The sequence below is a fragment of the Alligator mississippiensis genome, chromosome 2, assembly GCF_030867095.1.
Source record: "Alligator mississippiensis isolate rAllMis1 chromosome 2, rAllMis1, whole genome shotgun sequence".
In the NCBI taxonomy this organism is placed as follows: Eukaryota; Metazoa; Chordata; order Crocodylia; family Alligatoridae; genus Alligator; species Alligator mississippiensis.
In genome coordinates this window covers 167,735,797-167,751,746 of record NC_081825.1, presented here as the reverse complement: position 1 = coordinate 167,751,746, position 15,950 = coordinate 167,735,797, and positions in this window count along the sequence as shown.

Below are 15,950 nucleotides of genomic sequence, written 5' to 3'. Positions count from 1 at the left end.
CTGACAAAGCTACCAGCAAGTCTTGAAGGTCTACCTGCTGAATGTGGGTACATGTACTACACTCCCTGACCTGTTCACTATTGTGTACAGAGCTCACCATACTTTCTTACTGCTTATTCCATCATTTAGAATGCATCTTTGGAAGATGATACTGTAGGCACTCTCTCTCCCTCTCCCTTTTCCCCTCTTGTGCGCGCGTTCTCTCTCTCTCTCTCTCTGTATCTCACACACACACTTTTTGTTTTAAACAAAGCAGGCAAATATGACCTTGCAATTCAGATTTCTTTTATTCTTTCCTATATATGTGTGTGTGTGTGTGTGTGTATATATATATAAAATACGAAAATAAACTCCAATATTTTGAAAATTGGGCACTACAAGGAAATGTATACATATGCTTCAACTGCAAAGTGTTTGAAAATGTTACCTTGCACCTACAGTGGGTACAAGAAATGCAGCATGTGTTCAAGGCAAAATTGGTCCTTTACCTAGATAAAATAATTTACAGCAGAGAGCAGCTATTATCTCATCCCTACAGAGCATCTTTGCAATGGGATGGAGATATAGTGGAAGATATATATATGGCTCACGAAGCAAGGTCATTGGTACTACTACAGTTTTACTTGCTTCTTGGTCAAATTCCCTGTATCTGTGAATAAAACTGAAGGGGGAAAATCTGGCCCCTTACTCTTTTTACCTCCCTAGCAATCAAATGCTTTAACAGTAGCCACAACCCACATCAGTATGGGTTCCCATCAACAGTATGTTAGTTTGCAGCTATTTATGGGCTTGATCCTGGTGCATTGAAATCAGTGATAAAACTCCCATTGGCAGCAACGAAGCAGGATGTTTCTGATCTGAAGCTTTCTGAAACAACGGGTTCATTTCCATTAGTTTCAGTGGACATTGGGTCTAGACGAATGTTGGATACTGGCTGCATTTAAAAAAATGATATGCACACAGAAATTACTTTATAATGCTTAATACTTGGGTCAGTTTAATTTTTTTTCATGAACTAAGCATGATGCTATAGATTACTGGCCAGCAAAGCCATAATTAACATAATTTAAAATAAAGGATTAGATATTTCAGGATGATGCTGAGAATTCATCTGCTAAATGTTAGTTTCAGATCCCTGACAAGAGCTATACCAGCAGTCACAGGGGCAGGATATTGGTAGATTTTTTCCCACTTTTTCAGATATGCTGTAGGAGTCTCTGAAAACGTTACTTCTAAATAAAATGCTGGATTGGAAGATGACAACCATATACACCAGTGTAATAGTAATGGGGTCCTGGTTAGGGACAATGGGCAGGTGGAGGTGCACTGAGATACACCAGCCCAGAATCTGCCCTTTTATCTCTAGCTATTGAAGCTGCTATATTTGAGAGCTGCAGTATTCCTGCAACAATATTAAAGTTAGAAAGTTGGGGAATTTAACTACCAGATACAATAGTGTGTATCCCAACACATTCATTAGCTGGTGTGTATTTTTTTTCTTGCATCATTCCAGCTCAGTATCAGGGGATCTACAGTCCTGGTTAAACAGAACAAAACAAAACATTGCATTCACTGTTGGTGACAAGGGGATAGAAGTCAGTGATAGTAACAAGGGGAAGGGAATACAGCCTCTGCTTGCTGCTTTGACAGATGACCTCACTGTAAATAGTCCAGTCTTGCTTTCAGAGAAGTGTAGGAGACATCTGAAACATTCAGGGTTCCTAGAAAGCAGGGTGTGTGAGGCATAAGCTGACTGTTTTGGTTAACTCGAGGATGTATAATCAGGGTTGTGCTGTATAGCTGGTAGCGCAATGTTAAATCAATAAGAGACATAAAAGACTGTTTTCATTCCTTTGTTAAAAAAAAAAAAAAAAAGAATCACTGCCTACTGCAACATGAAACAAAAGATCCAAGTACCATGTCCAGAGCACACTCTGGGCACATCTACATGAGATGCTACTGTGCAATCATTACTGCGCATTTATTTAGTACTTGTATTAGCAAGTAGCAGTAACCAGAGGTATTGCACAGTAGTGCAGGCAAATGTTTTTTAAGTGGCGCTACAGTGCAGTAGCCTAATAATACGGTACAGTAGCGTACTAGCACTGTGCTGTGTAGTGCTACTACGCGGTGTTTTTCAGCTACTGCACACTCAGTGTGTCGTGTAGACATGCCCTCTGTGTAAGTTTTTGTTCTCTGGTTTTGTCCATGCCTTTCAGTTCTACCAAGAGAAATGTGCATGCTGAGGAAGGGCTGACCTAAAGTAATCAGTGTGGATAGCGAGCAGATTTCCCTAGAAAGCACTTAAGGAATGGAGAGTAAGAATTGCTTATAGTTTACTCAAAAAGCAGGGTGCTCCTCTCTCTCCTTCTCTCTCTCTCTCTCTCTTTCTCTTTAAATCTTTTCATCTGCTATTACCTGGCGATCAATTTCCAGACAACAAGGTCTTCCACTTTTAAACCATGTTAAATGTACTTGAAATGTATTGACTGCTGATCTATATCTTTCTTTTTTTTAAAAAAGACTGAACTGTTGTACAGAAGGTAGCATTGTACAGGGATGGGACAAAGATTTCTTTATTTTTCCATGTAAAATCATTTAACTCTTTGATGGCAGGAGTGTGACATTTGTCTTTTCAAATTTCCATGGCTTTAGCCCTTTGCTAAAAGTTTTGATTAACTTTATTTTTTAAAAAAAACCTGCCAACACCAAAAGGCTAAGTGCAGTAAAATGGCCCTTTAACAAACTTGGCTCATCTAGGGTCACGTGAAACAGTTTCATTGCATTCTTTCAGACTTCTGATATTAATTTGTGATCATCGCACCCATGTAATGTAGGGGTCAGAGGAATTGCAGGTCATTTTGAGAAGCCTGCAATGAGCATGTTCCTCCCATGAATTAGTGGATAAGTGACTTGCTGAAAGTCGCTTAAGATAGCAGTGGCGGGGCAGGGGACTGAACCTGTATCTTCAAGGTTCCAGGCTAGCACTTAAATTATGGGCCCAGCTTCCTCCCCCTCCCCAGCCTTCCCAGAACTGGGATATTGTGGGAGGGAAGAGGACAGAGTTGAGCTCATCATGTTTGGGTTCTCAGGGTGTACTTCTAAGTCTTTTGAAGACAGTGAGAACCTTTTAAAGATGTAAGCTGCTAAAAGCAGTTTTCCATACAAATACTGCAAAGTGAGGTCTACTCAGGGCTATTGTCATCCAGTGAAACTTTAAAAAATAATACACTGCAGAAAACTTTATCCCAGACCTACAATGTGTGAATGTTGATGTCTGCCTCTGTCATCTTGGTAGCCATTCCTATGGCTGAGATGCATCTGTTCTGTTTTTTTCAGAATCAACATGCACTTTCAGATACTTTTATTATTATTTTTAATTCTCTTGAGTCTGTATTTGCTTTGGAGGAAAGAATAAAGACTTATTTTTAAATGAAGTAGATCAAGATGGTGGAACAAAATGAAAAAAAAGAGGAAACATTTCAATATATAAATGATTTTTCCAGTAATATAAAACCTGAAATTCCTTATAACATGATAGTGTTTTACAGTTTTATGAAGCTTTCTATTGTGACTTTTATGGAATCAAAAGATGAAGATGATGAGATATTTTAGCATTTATATTTTTCAAAATTAAGTGTATACTGAAAATAAAGTAACTTTATGCATTTATTGGTGTATTTGCCTTGCCTCTTCATTTTACTTTCTTAAAGCAGGATTATTAGCATGCACAGGGGATTGAATATAACCTGCTGGGCACACACCATTTGGCAAACCTGGAGGTGTCAGAGAAGTTTCATTATTACTCTATTTTTAGGTTAATGGAGTAAAATATGGGGCCTGATCCTCACTTGGTGTAAATCAGCACTTACTGCAAAGGAAGAGAGGACCCTTCCAGATTTTGAAACCTATGCATTATTGTGATGGGAGTCCTCTGCCTTTGGGATATCTGATTGAGAGAAATTTTTAAGGGACATTTTCAAGTTCTCTCTTGCAACAGGATTACCACAGCGTAAATCTAGCAGAGGCATTAGAAGAAATGATTTACATCAGGCGGAAGTCATTAGTTGCAGCCAGTGTCTGATCAGTGCATGCAAGCTTTGGAATGGATTCTACCGTGCATATTCAGACCAGGCTGCAGCTAGGCCTGGTCCTGCAGCCTTTGTGCAGACAAACTCACGAATTTTGGTTGAGTAAGAAGTACAAAATTGGGGTTTACTAACCTAGTGGGTGCATTGCTTGTATGGAAGACTCCATGGTTGACCCTTACATTGAAAAGGACCCTTCTGCAGAGGGTCAAAAGTACCACTTGAACTTGTGGACAGAGATCCTGGCTCCTGTGAAAACCTCCCTTGATTTTAGTGGGGCCAGAATTTCACTTGTTTCTTAAGCAAGATGGTGTTAAATGGTGCTTATGCCTTGCACTGCACCCTGTCCAGGGATGAAGTCAGTTCTTAAGGGCATCTTCTGCTAGAGATGCATGGCAGACACTTATCCATATTTGAGATGAGTAGTAGGATGTGCTCTACATTAAGACAAATTAATACCAGCTCTTTTTTCCAGTCCTCTGATAGAAGGTCTGGAGGAACCGCCTCTCTGGCTGTTCTGTTTTTCAGTAGAAGATGCCAGTTATGGAGATGAATTCTGTGACTGAAAACACATCTGCCAGGGAACACATCTACCAGGCTGGAAATCCACTGTCCTGTAGATCGTCAAATAAATAGCCTCAAGATGGTAATTACTCAGTCACTGCTGACAAAGCAGGTAATTCTGAAATAGTTTCCTACTGGTAACAGTTGGTTCATGGTTGATGAGAATCTCTCGCTCTCTTTCAGTACTTACTATTAGTGACTGCATCAATTAAGTTGAACAAATAAGAATATCCATACCTGTAGATGCAGGTGCCTCCTTGTTTTGGTTGTTTCCAGATTTGTGAGTTCCTTTTTCTATTTTTGTACTTGCTGAGATGTCAGTCCCACGTGAATGTCATGGACCTTTATTTTTCAGCCATAGATGCAGACCCGGTAGCATAAAAAAAAAAAAAGGAAGGTATAATACTCTCAATTAAAGCTTGAATTCATCATTTGTTTTTATGGATATATTTATCACTTTGGGGCCCATTTCTCTTCTCCTAGTGAAGTCATATAATAACACCTGCAATGAAATAAACAGTTCCATCAGAGATCAGCATAACCACGATCAGAAAATCAGAATTTCTGGACATGAGTCTTCGTTTCATTAGGCCACTTTTATACTGACATATTGCATTCAGTGTGAGAGACACAGACTCTAGAGAAATGTGTTTATTGGGGCAAGGAAAAATATATTTAAATGTGGAAATCTTTACTTCTTTATGTTGATTATGGGATTATTTAAGAAGACTGAAAAGAAAGATTAGGCTGAGATTTGATTATATTTGGCCTGACTGTGCTATTGGGGTACTGCCATTGATCACGTTTCATACAATCATAGAACATTGATGTTGGAAGGGACCTCAGGAGGTCATCTAGGCCAACCTCCTGCTCAAAGCAGGACCATCCCCAACTAGATCACTCCAGCCAGGGCTTTATCAAGATGGGCCTTAAAAACTTCCAAGGATGGAGATTCCACCACCTCTCTGGGTAACCTGTTCCAATGCTTCACCACCCTCCCAGTGAGAGAGTTTTTCCTAATATCTAACCTAAACTTCCCTTGCTACAACTCGAGACCATTGCTCCGTGTTCTGTCATCTGTCACCATTGAGAACAGTTTAGCTCCATCCTCTTTGGAACCCCCCTTCCAGTTAAAGGCTGCTGTCAAATCCCCACTCAGTCTTCTCTTCTCCAAACCAAATAAATCCAGTTCCCTCAGCTTTTCCTCATAAGTCATGTGCCCCAGCCCCCTGAACTATTTTTCTTGCTCTCCACTGGAATCTCTTCAACTTGTCCACATCTGTTCCATAGTGGGGGGGCCCAAAACTGGACATAGTACTCCAGATGTGGCCTCACCAGTGCAGAATAGAAGGGAATAATCACTTCCCTTGGTCTGCTGGCAATGCTCCTACTAATGCAGCCCAGTGTGCCATTAGCCTTCTTTACAACAGGGGCACACTGCTGACTCATATCCATCTTATTGTCCACTGTAACCCCCAGGTCCTTTTCTGCAGAGCTGCTGCTTAGCTAGTCAGTCCCCAGGCTATAGCAGTGCATGGGATTCTTTCATCTTAAGTGCAGACCTTTGCACTTGTCTTTGTTGAATTTCATGAGATAACTTTTGGCCCAATCCTCCAATTTGTCTAGGTCACTCTGAATCCTAGCCCTACCCTCCAGTGTATCTACTGCACCTCCCAGGTTGGTGTCATTCACAAACTTGCTGAGGTTGCACTCCATCCCATCTTCCAGATCATTAATGAAGATATTGAACAAAACTGGGCCCGGGACCGTCCCTAGGACACTCAACTTGGTATCAGCTGTCAGCTAGACATTGAGCCATTGATTACTACCCATTGACCCTGACATTCCAGCCAGCTTTCTGTCCACCTTTCTGTCCATTCATCCAACCAACCCATATTTCCTCAGATTGCTTGCAAGAATGGTGTGGGAAACTGTAGCAAAAGCTGTACTAAAGTCAAGGTATATTATGTCCACTGCTTTTCCCACATTCACAGAGCCAGTTATTTCATCATAGAAGGCAATCAGGGTGGTCAGGCATGACTTGCCCTTGATGAATCCTTGCTGCCTGTTCCTAATCACCTTTTTCTCTTCTATGTACTTAGAAATGGATTCTTTGAGGACCTGCTCCATGATTTTTCCAGGTACTGAGGTGAGGCTGACTGGTCTGTAGTTCCTTGGATCCTCCTTCCCTTTCTTAAAGATGGACACTATATTTGCCCTTTTCCAGTCATTCAGGACCTCCCCCGATCACCATGAGCTTTCAAAGATAATGGCCAGTGACTCTGCAATCACATCAGCAAACTCTCTCAGCACCCTTGGACTTGTACACGTCCAGCTTTTCTCAGTAGTTCCAACCCTGTTTTTTCACCACTGAGGGCTGCTCACCTCCTCCCCAAACTGTGCTGCCTGATGCAGTAGCCTGGGAGCTGACCTTGCCAGTGAAGATTGAGTACTTCAGCCTTTTCCATACTTGTAGAAACCCTCCTTGTTACCCTCACATCCCTTGCTAGCTGCAACTCCAACTGTGCTTTGGCCTTCCTGACTTGATCTCTGAATGCCCAAGCAATGCTCTTATACTCCTCTCAAGTTGTTTGTCCAAGTTTCCACTTCTTATAAGCTTCTTTTTGTGTCATTAAAAGCACTGAAACTCTTTAAGGTCACTAAAGAGTTCTCTGCTAAGCCAAACTGGTTGCTTGCCTATTTGCTATTCTTCCTGCACATCAGGATAGTTTGTTTCTGCACCCTCAGTCAGATTTCTTTAAAATATAAGCATCTCTCCTGGAATCCTCTCTGCTTCAGCCTGGCCTCCCAGGGGATCCTGCCCGTCAGTTCCCTGAACAAGTCAAAGTCTGCTTTTCTGAAGTCCAGGGTTCATAGTCTGCCCCTTTCCTTTCTTCCTTTTGTCAGGATCCTGAATGCAATTATCTTGTGGTCACTGCTGCCCAGCTTGCCATCCACTACTACATTCCCCAGCAATTCTTCCCCGTTGGTGAGCAGCAGGTGAAAAAGAGCACAGCCCCTAGTTGGCTGCTCCAACACTTGTACTAGAAAGTTATCTCCAACACTCTCCAAAAACTTCCTGGATTGCCTGTGCACTGCTGTATTGCCCTCCCAGCAGATGTCAGGGGGATTGAAGTCCCCCTTGAGAACCAGGGCTTGTGATTTGGAAACATTTTGGGGTCAGTGTACCCCTGGCGGCTGGATGGGAAGGAAGGAGTCCCCCTTTCAGAGGCCTATCAGTGACTGCGGGGAGGGGTGGTGTCTCCTACAGCCAATTGGTGAGCATGCCAGCGTCAGAAGTACCTCTTGAGGCCATCTCAAATACCCCCAGTTGTACATGTACTCCGGGTTGAAAACCCCTGTTCTAGACCACACACCAACCACAACATCACCCTTGTTGCTCTCCCCTCTGACCTTAACCCAGAGACTTTCAACAGGCCTATCTCCAGTTTCATATTGGAGCTCTGAGCAATCATATGGCTCTTTTACATATACCACAGCTCCTCTGCTTCTTCTCCCCTGCCTGTCCTTCCTGAACAGTTTGTGCCCATCCATGACAGTGCTCCAGTCATGCAAGCTATCCCACCAAGTCTCTGTTATTTCAATCACGTCATAGTTCCTTGACTGGTGAGGACTACTAATTCTTCCGACTTGTTTCCCGGGATCCATGCATTTCTGTACAGGCACCTAAGGTAACTAGCTGATTGCCCTACTTTCTCAGGAAGAGTGAGGAGACCTCCCATGTTGCCCTCTCCTGCTTCTGCTTCCTCCAGGTCCCCCACTTCTCCACTTACCTCAAGGCTTTGGTCTCCATCTCCCAGCATACCTAATTTAAAGCACTCCTCACTAGGTTAGCAAGCCTGTCTGTGATGTTGCTTTTCCGTCTCTTCATCAGGTGGATCCTGTCTCTTCCTAGTTTCCATTTTCCTGAGCACAAATATGTAGCCAAAAAATGGTTTCTGCTCTGCTCTAAACTGCTAGCAATCCAGGTATATACCAGTGTCCAAAATAATCCTGATGGGTCAGAAAGAAACAAATTGAGAAAGGAACTTTAAGGGTAAAAGTAAATAGGAAGACAGACTACAGGAGCTTTGAGAGCCTGTCCTGGCCTCTGGTGCATCCCTTCCCCTGACGAACTGAGTACCAAAAAGCATTACGTTAGACCTCCATCCACTCGCCTGTGCTGACGATAAATGAGAGAAACCTTCATTTATTCTAAATCTCCCCTGCCCCCATTATCCCCTCACACTGTACCTTTCTGAAACATTACTAAATTATGGTGGGTGCATTACTGCTTTTCTAGTGCTGCAGGGTAAATAATTTAGTGTGTGCACAAACAATGTTGTTATCAATTTCTGAGGAGGACAGAAGCTTCTGGCCAGATGCTGAGGATTAATTCAATTATTAGCAAGCCACTTAAAATGTGCTTTCTCCAGCATGGGTTGATGAGTGGATGCCATCATCTTCACTCACGATAAGATGGGCGTATTTCACATACACACAGCAGGAAAAAGGAGTAAGTACAACAAGTAGTTTTTGTATGAGATAAATCACCATGTGGGACATAAAACCTTTTAGGAATAAAGAGAATTTATCCTCTCAATATTGGTATGTGACAGTGTAGATACTCTAGGTTAGATACTCAATTGCTATAAATCAGTGTAGTCCCTTCCAAGTCAATTGTGTTGCACAAATTTTGACTAGTTGAGGGTCTGTTCCGCTGTTTGTGCAGTGTATATGTAGTGAAATAAATGATGTAGGGTCAAATTCTATAGTTACTCAAAATGGCACTTGCTTATCCCCACTGCCTACAGAATAACTTGTGTGATTTAAGTACAGGCAACCCCCGCTTAGTGCTCTTAATTGGTTCCTGAAAAACCAAGTGTTAAGCAAAACCAGAAGTATTTGACAACCCAAGATGGTGACCACAAATGTTTTTAATGACCTAAGATGGTGACCGCGAGTGTTATAGCAAAACTCGCTGAGCACTAACTGAAATCAGGTATCAATTTAAAATGAGCGTTATAGTGAACTAGTGCTAAGCAAAATTGTGTTAAGCGGGGGTTGCCTGTATGACTCAACAGGTGTGTCCAGACGAGCACACACATGCCTCTTGTCCTGTCTCAAACCCCTGTGAAACAGGGCAAGAGGCATGTGTGGGAATGAAAAAATCTTCCCCGTGCTGCAAACTTGCAGTGCGGTGAGAAAATTAGACCCCTGGATATCCAGGGGTCTAAAAAATAAAGAGTTAAAAATGGGGCCAGGCATGGTCCCAGATTGTGCCCTGAGGCAACTAGAGGCTGGGTCCTCCACAGAGATGCTCTGGCTGCCAGAGCATCTCTGTGGTTGGCCCCTTGCCCTGGTGCTGAAGCACACGGCCTGCCCATGCAGGTCAGGCTGCTGCTTCAACACCAGGGCTCCAGTGCATAAGTAAGGGGTTGGGGGGCTAGAAGAGGGGGGAGGGGACTGTGGGGGACCCCTGCTGGCTCCGCCCACTCCCCCAGCCCCTCCAGCTCTGCCCTACCTGTCCCCACCCCCGCCTGCCCCCCCAGACTCCCCTATCCCTTTTCTGCCTGTCCCCATCCCCTGCCTGCCCCCCAGACCACCGGATCCCTTTTCTGTCTGGTCACATCTCCTTACTGCCCCCATAGGGCCCTTGATCCCTTTTCTGCCTGTCCCCACCCCCCACCTGCCTCCCAGACCCACCCAATCCCTGCCCTGCCTGACTCCATCCCCCTCAACTCCCCAAGGCCCCCGATTCCTGCCCCCCCCAGCCCAGCATCCTAACAGTTGAAAAACAAACAAACAACCCCCTCCCCTGGCACTTACTGGCAGTCCAGCTGCCGTCAGGGTCACTGGGGCCCCACCTGCACAGTATGGATCAGAGGAACAGCCCCAGTGACCCCAGCCTGGGCCCTGCTGCCCTGTGCTGTGCAGGGGGGCTCTTCCAGGAGGCCACGGAGTGTCCCCCCCCCACCCCAGCCCCTGCTTCTAGGGTAAATAGAGGCTTTTTTTTTTCTTTTTTCTTTGTAAAGTGATGGTGTTTGGGGTTGCGGAGGCAGCCATGGGGGTCTGAGGGTGCAGATGGGGGCTGGGCAGCCATTGCAGGGGCTGGGGGAGCTGGGGCTGGGAGGGGCAGCCATCAGGAGGGCTGCAGCAGCTGGTGGGGGATGGGGACAGGTGGGGCACCAAACAGGGGGCCGGGGTGGTGCATGTGGGCCTTGTAGGGGGGGTGGTAGTCCCTGCAGGGGCCTTTTGGCCACAGTTGGGGGGCTGTATCCCCTTAGTGGGGGACCATATCCCCTGTGGGGGGGGGTGTAACCCTGGTGTGGGGCCATAAACCCTGTGTGGGAGGTCGTAACCCCTATGTGGGGGCCAGAGCCCCTGTGTAGGGGGCCGTAGCCACTGTGTGGGGGCTGAATCCCCTGTGGGAGGGCAGCAAAATATATATTCATGTTTCATGAATTCATGAATACATGTATTTAGAGTTCACTTAATTATTATGATAGAGACACTAGTAGGCTTCAACATTGCTTTAACGCTGTAGATATATCAATAAAACATTGCCCAACTGATCGCTGTCTCCGTCTCATTCTCTCTCTCTCTTTATAGTGGTCTTTTGTTTTACTTGTGGAGGAACATGGATTTTGGGGTATTTTACAGAGTGACTTCAGGATTTTTAATTAGGGATTTTTCAGTTTTCTAATAGGGAACACCAGAATTCCTGCTAGGGAGGCCAGTGGCAGGACCCTGCCTGCTCAGAGCTGGCACCTTGGACCCAGCTGGCTGTGGCTGACTTCCTGGCCAAATGGGGCCAGGAGGACATGCTTTGACAGTTCAAAGCAGGCCACCACACCCAGAACATTTTCAAGGCAATAGCTGCCCAGATGGCCAGGCAGGGCCACAGAGGCCAACTCTGCAGCCACCGCCCACTGGCAGCTGGCCCAGAGGGGCTGATGCCTCTACTGGCTGTGCAGTCCCTATCTGGGTCTGGCAGGTGGCTGCAGGTCACAGCCAGGCAGCAGCCCCCACTGCCAGACTGCTGCAGCAGGTAGAGGGTGCAGGGAGCTCTCAGGGCTGCTTCAGCAGTGCAGCTGGCACAAAGGATAGAGTCCATAAGTACCAATTGGCCGGGCCCCAGAAGCTCCTGAGAGCAAGTAGCCCTGAGCTACTTGCCAGAGCGGCTTTTTATACTGCTGGGAACAGCACAGGGAAACTTTACACTGCTGGGGACAGCACAGGTGCTGGCCCCAGACTCTAGCTCTCCCTGGCTGCAGATCTGGGAGGAGCCAGGCGGGGTTATTTTGCCCGAAGTGGCAGAATGTGCTCCACAACAAAGTGCATGTCCAACCATGTGCACTGAGGCAAAAAGCTCCAGCTCAAATTTGCACCGCTTCTATTTGAGCTGCTGCAAGTGCACATGCCTGCATGTGTGGACATGTCCAACATGACTAAAGGCTACATAAGTTGGGATCAGAAGTGGCAGGCCAGCAGTGCCATTTCTCTAATGGGATGCCCACAAGGGCCTGGAGTCAATCAATAGGACTGTCTTTCAGTGCATGATATGGACAAGGACTCTGTAAAAGAGCAGTTTATACATAGTTAAAGGTAAGTTGTAAGTCAGTCTGAGCTGAATTTCTGTCTTTGAAAAGATTCCATCTGTGAGTGGTTTTAAGATCAGTACTTGCCTGTTTGCACTATCACCAGGCAAGTACTGATTCCTGTTGAAGGTTTAGTAGAACATGTCAGCCATCCTGCCCCTTTCTTATCACTACTTGTTTTATATATTAACTATGAAGTACGTACAACTGCAGTTTACATAATAGCCTCACAGGAAGAGCCCGAAGCCTACAAAAGCTCGTATTATATAGCTGGCAAGTTGTTGCATCATCCAAACTATACATGCATATGTGCCTGGTCTGCCTGGAAAGTTTGTGGCCTATTTTAAAGAGATTAAGAAGAACTCCAGATTACAGAAACATTTTATTGCGTTGTTTTGTAGCTGGCAACATGTAAATCCATTGTTGGCTTGGTAATTGCAAATGCCAAATCATGGAGTTGTTGTAAGGGACTTGTATCCACTGCTGACTTTCCTCTTCCACTCTGATCTAGTCATGCCTTCTGCCACTCCCCAGATACCAGCTAATTCCATCCAGTGTACCCCAACTATGAAGCTTTGCTTCCTGGAACGCCCTGAGGCTATACTGTTTCTTTTACCACACCAGACTAAAAGACTCTATTTCTGCCCAATAGTTTGGCATTGTTGATTATATTAAATTATTTTGCAAATTCTGATAAAGCATCCCAGGTTGTTATGACAGAGCTTGCTGCTGTGGAAAATGTTTTACCCCTACCTCAAATGTGAAAAGTGCTGTATGGAGTAGCACAATGTGAGCTGAGATCAAAAGCAATTATTTATTGGCAGCAACAGGGGGTTATAATATGAGATTTAAAAATTGAGGGAAATATATTTCTCCCATTAAGGTCAATGCTGATAATGAGCTTCTGGGTTACAAAAGCATGACACTTGGCAACTTTGTGTGTGTGTGTATGTGTGTAAAAGGGGGACTGGTGAGCATTATACAAATGTTTTCTTTTAGTTAGTTCTTGTTAGTCTACATCCCATGCTACAATCAGTTTCAAGGTGAATAAACCAACGTATAAAATGTGATATTCACAGCCAAGTCAAAACAACTAACTTTCTGATTGCTTTAAGCTAGGGGGTTCAACCTTTTTAAAGGAGTGTACCCCTTCCGGGTATACTTCTGGAGGACTGGGGGGAGGGGCGGGCAGGGGTGGTGGTGGCCAGATGCGGAGCAGGGGGGGCTTGCATGTGGCAGCATGGGGTGGTGGATGGCGGTAGTTGCTGCATGCAAGCTCTCCCACCAACCCCCGTGCATCCAGCTGGCTGGGTGGCACCTATGCAGCCTGCAGAGGGGAATGGCTGCCTTTGTTCCCTCAGCCCGCCGCCCTGATCCTGGGAGGTGGCAGTGGCTGTGGCGCTCCATCCCTGCATGCCCATGCATATCCTCTAGCCCCTTTCCAAGTACCCTTGGGGGTACATGTACCCCCTGCTGACAACCCCTGCTTTAAGCTGCAGTGGCCTGGTGGTATCTGCAACTTGTCTCAGATGTGGTCAGAATTCGACCCACGTTCAAACCCTTTTCGGCCAACTGTCCAAAGTGCCCATTCTATGTTTTGGTTTTACATAGCCCCAGTGTTAGTTTTTGACTTCAGATGGTGTTTCTATTGCTTGGGCCAAAGTTGCACTCCACTGACCTACACCTCATCACTCCTCTTATCAAATCTGGCTTCTGCAGCACACTTACTCTCTTCTCTCACACTCCCGTTCTTCAAAAACTTTCTCAACTTTTTGTTATCTCTGTAAGATGTAGCACAAACAGCTCTTCTCCCCTTCTAAGCTCCCAGAGGCATTCTACAATGACAGCAGGAAGGATAGGTCAATGATTGACATGATTTTATAAGGATAATGTGAGCTTCCTATTATGTTAGCTGAGACAGAGACCCAGGTCCATTTGAGAAAGGACTTGGGACTGAAAGCCGATGAAAATTGCTAGGCAAATCCTGAAAAGACTATCAGTTTTCTGTGGCACATTAAATTACTCCTGCTGTTCATGGCATAAAACACATGCAGCTTCAACTCTCCCTCCTCTTGTTTCTATAACAATGCCATTGGAAGCTGTAACCATTCTGCTACCAGGAATCTTATTGGCCTTGCCAAGAATCCTGTCATTGGGAGCCCAATGTTTTGAGATGATGTCAGTCCATGGCAGGGACTTGTCTCTCCTTTTTTCTGGGATCCTGGGTCAGGTGTATAGGCCCTTGGTTATTTTCTTAGTTATTGTATGTGTGTAATGTTTGCTGGATTCTGTCTGTTTGCTGCTGCTGCCCTTCTTCTAGAAGAAGGAGTGATCAAATTTAGGCTGGGAGATGAACAAAGGAAAGCTGAGATATACAGGGAACTTTTGTTTCCTAACTCATGAATAATGCAATGAGTGGGCCAGTGGAAGGGAGCACAGCCAAGGTAGGTGTAAGGGCAAATTGCCAACCAGTCTACCAAATTTACCCAAATACAAGATGACCCCCTAATAATTAGATTCCACACATGGAAATTGTTTAAAAAAATAATAATTTTCCATATATGGAACATAATAATTGGAGGATCATCTTAAATTCATCCTGAACCCCTACTACTGCACATGTTGGGGGGAGAGGTGATGAGGAGGGCAATAATGGGGCATGTGGAGGGGGACAGACAGTGTGGGATGCAGTAGGGAGGCATATGGTAGGGTAGGTGGTGGGGGTCAATAATGGCAGGCAGTGGGGGGATGTGGAGGGCAGGTGGCAGGGGCAGGCAGAGAGAGAGAGGCAGGCAGTTTGACCCAACCCCTGCTGCCTGCCTCCCCCATTGTACCTGCCCCTCCCCTGCAGCCTCAGGCTACCCCGATTCCCCCTTCCTGTGTTCCCCTCTCCACGCCACTTCTGCCCCTTGCAGTTTCAGGTCCCCACCCCTGCTTCCTCCTGTCTCTCCCTCCTGGTCTGCACTTTGCTCCATGCCAACAGGCTCCATCCCTGCTGCAGCCTGGGGCATGGATCATGACTCAACACAGCCCCATAGCAGCAGTGTGGATCCGACGTTGCTGTTACAGGCTGGGCTGGAGCCTTGCTCTGTGCCCCAAGCTGCAGCAGAGATGGATCCTGACAGCCTGGAGCAAAGGTAAGGAGGAATGAGGCAGTGGGGGAGAGAGAGGGAGAGTGGAGTGGGGGGGCAGAGACTGGGGGCTGTGCAGGAGGAGTGGCAAGGCCTGCAGAGGCAGCAGAAGGCAGGCAGCAGCTCCAGCTCCAGTTTTGGCCCAATCTCGGTTGGGGCTGGATGTGCAGGAGGGTCCTGCCTCCCCTCCCCACCATTCTCCCAACTGCCTTGTGTTGGATTGTAAATTGAAGGGCTTTTCCCTACCATGTTAACTGAGGGGGGAAAACCTCATCTTCTAATCAAGTAAATATAGTATGCTTTAAAAAACATTTTCTGATGAGGTGCATGGGGAATGTGGAATCCATCTTATCTTCCATAGCAGATTCAACATCACTTCCAGTTGCAGGCTTCAGTGACTGAAGCTGTTACTATGACCCAGGACACATACACAGAATGACCTCTTCATTAAAAAGATGTTATTTTATATGAATTGCTTATCTGAGCAACACTGTAGCTCTGGAGCCAAATGTCTCTGCCTGCATCTGCTTATTGGTGGGGTGGGGTGGGCAGAACAGGAACATTGG